The sequence below is a fragment of the Mirounga leonina genome, unplaced genomic scaffold (genome assembly GCF_011800145.1).
Source record: "Mirounga leonina isolate KUSES-001 unplaced genomic scaffold, KU_Mleo_1.0 Mir_101664, whole genome shotgun sequence".
NCBI classification, from domain to species: domain Eukaryota; kingdom Metazoa; phylum Chordata; class Mammalia; order Carnivora; family Phocidae; genus Mirounga; species Mirounga leonina.
This window is the reverse complement of record NW_023270175.1, coordinates 26,330,320-26,337,122: the sequence shown is the minus strand read 5'-3', so window position 1 is coordinate 26,337,122 and position 6,803 is coordinate 26,330,320.

Sequence of the window (6,803 nt, the reverse complement as noted above, 5' to 3'; positions counted from 1 at the left end):
GTTATGATTCATGGAATATGGACCTTTAAAAAAAGGATCTATAGCCACCTCATGGGTTACATTGAAGCTTTAAAAGGGCACTGTTTTAATACCTTCACAAATCAGAATTCATATGAGACCATTCAATTCTCTAACCCTTTACAAGTGCTGGTTAATAATAAGCTTTAAAGGCATGAGCTATTTTTCCTCCTTTAGGCAATCAGGTAACTGTCCAAGAAAAGTCTATGGGGTATATAGGCGAGCAGCATTCACGGAGATGAACGCTACCAGAGATATTTTCCATCGCGATGATAAAGACTTTCTTAAGTGGTCATCTTGGATTGCACCAGTTCTATCCATGGAACATAGTAAAGAAACAGAAAGGAAGTTTTGAGACCAGACCAAGAAAACAAGTATATAATCTAATCAGAAGCATCTGAGAGTAGAGAGAAACTTGCTATCAACATTTTCAGGAATGAAGTGCTTTCTTCATGCACGATGGAGAGCCCTCATGTCTTTAAACAATTAGGGTTTGTCTTCTTATTTTTAATACATTGACCTTTACAATCACCGACATGCCTCTCTTGACCCTCCTCACATGTATGAGCATCTTTTGGAACCCTATGAGCACAAGGCAGATTTACCATGAAGGTAATACAGTTTCAAGCTTCAAAACCCGTCACTGGGAGGGGCCCTAGTAATGTGTTCACATGGCCATGTGTTATTATAAAATTTATAAAAGTCAGGTATTTTTGTATTATTTTTCTTAAGAATACTCCTCCCCACCAAACATTATAAATGCTTTTAGGTACCACAAAACCTGGCTCTCTCTTCAGTCAGGAAACTGTTAATGAGCACCCATCCAGGATGTACAAATGCCTCATGCTTTGAAGTCCTTTTCCAAATCAGCTAAACAGAGACCAGATCAAGCCATAAAGGACCTTCTTAATCAGAATTTTAAATCAGCATGAGAACCTCAGAAAATAATGCATAGAAGATCTAGTCTATAACAGGTCCATATTTTCTTGAATCTTCTAATAGTCCCAGTATGTTTTGGATTTAAAAAGCCAATGATCATATGTAACCTTGACGTCCAATACTGTTAAACTCTTAATTTTGTTTTTCAGAAGAAAACAAAATCTTTTTCTCTAAGACCGAAAATGTACCACTAGGATGGAATACATCCTCCACCAGCCCGTGGACTCGGGTCCCTTCTCCACCAGCCCGTGGACTAGGCTCCCTTCTCCAAGAACAGAGTTCTCTCCTGGGACTCACTTTGTACTGCTTTGGCATGTCTGTGATGTTGGGATGGAAATTCCACAATGGCTGAGCTTCTGCTTTTCCAGACTTCTGTTCTGAAGCAAGTGACGCTCTTTCCAGCAAGGAACTTGAGTAGTTCATGACATGAATTCCAACTTAGATATGCAGTTGAAAGGGAGACAAGCATTCTTTCTGCCCTGGTTTCATCACCCATGAACAGGAGGAGGGAGCAGGGAGGCACCATCTGACCTTCATTTGGATGCATTCCAAGGCAGACTGTTCCAGCAGTTTTCCCATTGACCACCGGTTGTCACGATTATAACACACATACACAGACACACAAACTCACAATTACTAGCTTTCTGGCTACAAATATCAGATCCTTAATGAAGGATATTCAGTACCTAGCACAGTACATAGAAAGTGTACAATGTGTACCAAAGGAAATGAGGGTTTGACTGTTTGAGATGAGAGCTGACTATGTATCTCTTTATCAGCATGTATATTCTTTCTGCATTCTGTCACACACACACACACACACACACATACATTCACACACTCCTCTCAGCTGTCTATGGCTACAGTTCAGTCCTTAAGCGCCAACTGGCCTGGACCCTGGGGATTCAAACATTCCAGCTGTCCATTCCAGATCCCAAATCCTAGAATATTTCTGAGTAGGTGGCCCCTGTCTGAGATTTGGCCAAGATTCTTCCAGTTCCTGGCGACATCCTGTGTCTCATATCTTATTTCTTAAGAGTTTTAAAATACAAAATAACATCACAACAGAAAAAAAATACAAGTTATGAGTTCACCAGGCTTTAACGGAAATACTCTGAGCATGATATATCACCAATATGTCCAATTTCACAGTATTTTGTAAAATCCTGGCTTTCAGTACATTTTTCCTACTCCTGAGGTGGTAGGAAAACATTTTTCAAGAGGTAGTGCAGAGGCAGGAAAAAGTCAGCCAAATATATATCCCACTGATCACATTGCAATGACCCAAGCATCAGGATGGAACCATTCGGGGTCTTCTTCCTCATGGAATGAGTGCTCCAGCCAGTCGTCACCTGCGGCAGCTCACTTGCCTCTGATTTCCCTTCCCGAGTTTAGCCAACGATACCCCTGACATTCCTTATAGCATTTCAACAGTAGGTAGTGCATGAATTCTGTCATCGGGATAGTTCGCTTTCAAATGTATTCTGGAACAACAGACTCTCTTGGCTCTGGGCCCCGGGTGACAGTTCTCCCTGGGTCCTGTACCTGTTACTGAATTTCTGTCATTAAGTATCTGATATTTATCACCAGAAAAAATAAGAGTTTTATGTGTGTGGGAGATACAAAAGTGACAGCGGGTGGTTAATGAGAAAACTCTTTCAGGAGAGGAAGGAATGTCCTTTTAGTACTGCCTACTTATGTTGATTACCATATGCTTTAGACAGCTTTAAGGTGAACAGGTATGTGATTTATAGTTGAAAAAAAAATTATGGCATATGACATTTCTAGATAGAAGTGGGCTGGTGGCTTTTAGATAATATTCTTATTCATCCGACAAATACAAATTGAACATTTGCCATGAAAGAGGAATTATGCAAAACACTGAGAATGCAATGCAGAAAAAGACATATTCCCTGCCTTTGGGGACTTAGACTCGAGGGAGACAGGCAGAGAAACAGGTCATACTAATTCAGTGCTACAGGTGGACATAGGAATGAATGACCCCAGGGTACTATGGGAGCACAGAGAGATGCCTAAACCAGTCTCAAGTGGTCAGGGAGGGAGGGAGGAATATCTAAAGCCGAGATGTGAAAGATCATTAAGAGTGACCAGGTAAAGGAGGGAGTCAGAGAAAACAGTGGTATACTCAAAGGATATGAAAAGACCCTGGGAGGAGAGAAGGGTGGTCTATACTGGAGCTGGAGAAGTTAGGGAGTTTGGACTTTATCCTGAGGGTAGTGGGAAGCCCCCAAATGGCTTTCAGCAGGGAAGAGATAATAATCTCATTTATATTTCAGAAATACCATTCTGGCTATATTGCGGAAGACAGATCAGTAAGAGACGAGCAGGCCCCTGCTCTTAACCACCATATTCTCCTACCTCTTCAGGTAAAAACATCGGGACCTGTTGAACAGATTGCTAGGGTGACAGAAGGGTAAGAGTCAAATATGACCCCAGTTTCCTGGCATTGTCAACTGGGAAGAAGTTTGGGGGAGAGTAGGGGAGTAGTAGAGTGATGCATTCGATGTTGTACATGTTGAGTTGGGTGTCTATCAGGATTTCAGGGTGAATGACCAAAACGTGTGAATATATGGGCCTTGAACTCAATATATGTAAAGAGGCCACAGATCTGAAGGAGAATTATTGGTCACGGGAGCAGGAGAGAGCACCCAAAAGAGTGTGTGGGATGATCTTGTCATGATGAGTGCACCGGGCGATGTATGAAAGTGTTGAATCACTATGTTGTACACCTGAAACTCACATAACACAGCATGTTGACTCTACTGGAATTAAAATTTGAAGAAAAAAAAAAAAAAAGAGTGTATAGAATGAGGAGAGGCCCGAACGAATTCCCGAGAAGTGCCGACATCGATGGGACAGCCCGAGGAAGTGGGCAGGGCACACACAAGAAAGAAAAGACGAGATGAAGGAAGAAAGCCAGAGAGGCTGGTGGCCTGGAAGCCAAGGGAAAGGGTGTTTCCAGAAGGAAGCAGTCAGGGTTTGCTGAGGCTGCAGACAGGTCAGGTGGGATGCAGAGTAAACCTGTCCCCGGGCTTTACCAACAACGAGGCTGTCCGTGACCTTGCTGAGAGCCTCGCCAGTGGAGGGCGAGAGGCGGGAAAAAGGAGACCAGAGGGGGAGACCGCTCTTTCAGGGAGTTTGGGTGTGAATGGCAAGAGAGGGCTAAGTCCCATATTGTCTCATTGGATTCTCACAACAACCTCATGACCTGGGCCCCAGGATCGCATCGCTCCCATTCTGCAAGTGAGAGAAACGAGGCACGGAGGGGGTCAGTCGCTTTCCCGGGCTGACCCGGCTAGCCCGGGGCAGAGCCAGGACGCGACCCCAGGCAGTCCGGCTCCAGACCCCGCGCTGCTGATGGGCACAAGGAGGTCAGCACTCCTGTTTGCGGAGCACTCTTTATACGTCCAGACACTATGCCGTGTAAAGGAGGTCACATTTGCCCCATTTCACCTCCAGTAACACGTTTCCCTATAGGAAAAAATCAGCCTTGAGTTTTCTGTCTTCACCTATAGCGCCTATTCCGGGAACGTAACATCTAATTTAAGTACTTGGGTATTTACATCTGCGGTGTAGATATTTCTAATTTGCCTTTCAAGTGATGTTGTTTTAGGTGGCTGATCAGTAAAGAAAATTATGTTACCTGATTCAGAGAAGCCAAAGAGGAGGAAATGGCTCTAGTGGGTGAACAATAGCTAACAATAATGTTATAGTTGTATAGCACTTTAATGTTTTACAAAGGACTTTAACATATTTTATTTGATCCTCCCCAAAGAAGAGTTTCCTGAATATGAAAGTTCTAAGACCCTCGAATACAATACCTAAGGGAAACCACACCTCGGGAGGCTTGCTGTTGTTATTTTATAAGGTACAAACAGCTATTGTGTCTATGAGGGTGACAAACAGTTCCCTCTGGAGGCAGAGGGATGGTCTAGTCTAGAGTAAACTCTAAATCATTTAAAATCTTTGAAACATTGTGAGAACACTGAATTCATATCTGTATTCTGAGGCAGAGATTCCCAATCTTTTGGGCAATAGGGTACCCTATTTTCAATCCCACCCACCTTGGTCCTGAAGGTATCATAGGGCATATTTTTTTAAAACCGTCGTTAAAACCAATTTTATTTTGGAAAATGCTATGGTCATCTAAGATTAGCGGAGCTGTCTGATGTGCCACAAAACGGGTTACGGCTTGAGCTGAAACCTCAGTACTTTAACTCAAAACATTACCATCTGACAATCATGATGACAATGGCAGATTAAAATAGGACAAAATTGGGGCACCTGGGTGGCTCAGTCATTAAGCATCTGCCTTTGGCTTGGGTCATGGTCGCAGGGTCCTGGGATCGAGCCCCGCATCGGGCTCCCTGCTCGGCGGGAAGCCTGCTTCTCCCTCTCCCTCTGTCCCTGCTTGTGTTCCCTCTCTCACTGTGCCCCTCTCTGTCAAATAAATAAATAAAAATAAAAATAAAATAAAATAGGACAAAATTAACTGCCTCAACCCCAATGCCCAAGAAAGTCACTGTGCTAAGAACTAAAGTCCTCAAAGATCACTGTGTTAGTCAGGGTCAGGGGAGGCTAACTGGCGGAGCTATAACAAGTAAAATCCCCAACTCTCAGTGACTTAACACAGCAAGAGGTTACGTCTCCTTTGTGCAAAGTCCCATTCACGTGTTCCTGGCAGCTCTCTTTAAAATGGGGACTCGAGCATCCAGGCTCCTGGCATCTCCTGGCTTCACCATCCTCTATGGCCTCAGAGTCCTCCACGGGATACCTTGCGACTGGTTGGTAACAAGGGAAGAAGGGGTGAGCAGAGGAACTCGTGGGATGTTTCAGGAGCCAGACCTGGAAGTGGCACACGACGCTTTTGCCCACATTCCATGGCCCAGAACTTGGCTGCCTAGCCCCAACTGTACTACAGGGGAGGTGGAAAATGTAACCTCCCCATGTGCCCAATACAAAGAAGTTGGATTTGGGGACCGCCTAGCCAGTCTCTGCCTCCATCACGTGACTCACTGTTTCTCAAACTTCAGTCATTCTCCAGTCACCTGTGTGATTTTTGCTATGTGTATCAGCTGTATTACTATTTAATTAGTATTTTTCTGGAAGTCGACTCACCTTTTTTTATACTTAAATACACCTATTTTAAAAGGACTTTTGGTCACTCTACTGAGGAGGAAAGCGGTCTCTCTTCCCATAAATAGAATGTGACCATAAACATAAATACACCCGCACAACGATATTAAATTTAACTAAAGACCGTTTCCTGCTGGAGGCCCTGAGCTGAGGCCCGAGCTCTCTTTGTTAGAAAGGGGAGATTAGCAAGTGTTAAAAAGAGAGAAATCAACTACCCGAGCACCAGTCTGAAACTTACCAGGAAGACTGAAAGAGACCTGGAATTAATGGATAGTAGTCCTAACATTCTCAATACTCCTCTTTCCTGGGAACTTTTTTTTTTAATTTCCTTTTACTAATTACTTGGTTGTTAAAGCATAACATTTTTTAGAATTGGATTTTCTACAGATAAGCAAATGGAGTCCTCGAGAGGTGAAATCACCATGAAATAACTGGCACGGCCACAAGTAGAACAAAGGCCGACTGATGTTTGATTCATAAACGTTCATATGAACTGTAAAGTTTATCCTGATACATGTTCTCTCTCCCTCTATTTTACTCAACTGAAGTCTGAAGTTGGACATATTTGCCCAATTGCTGGCTCCTGTGAACACACAGGGGCAGGGAAGTCATGGTTAGGTTTCTGTAAATCTAGAAAAGAATTACCAAAAAAGTAAAAAGAAAGAAAGAATTTAGAATCTCCTTGGAAT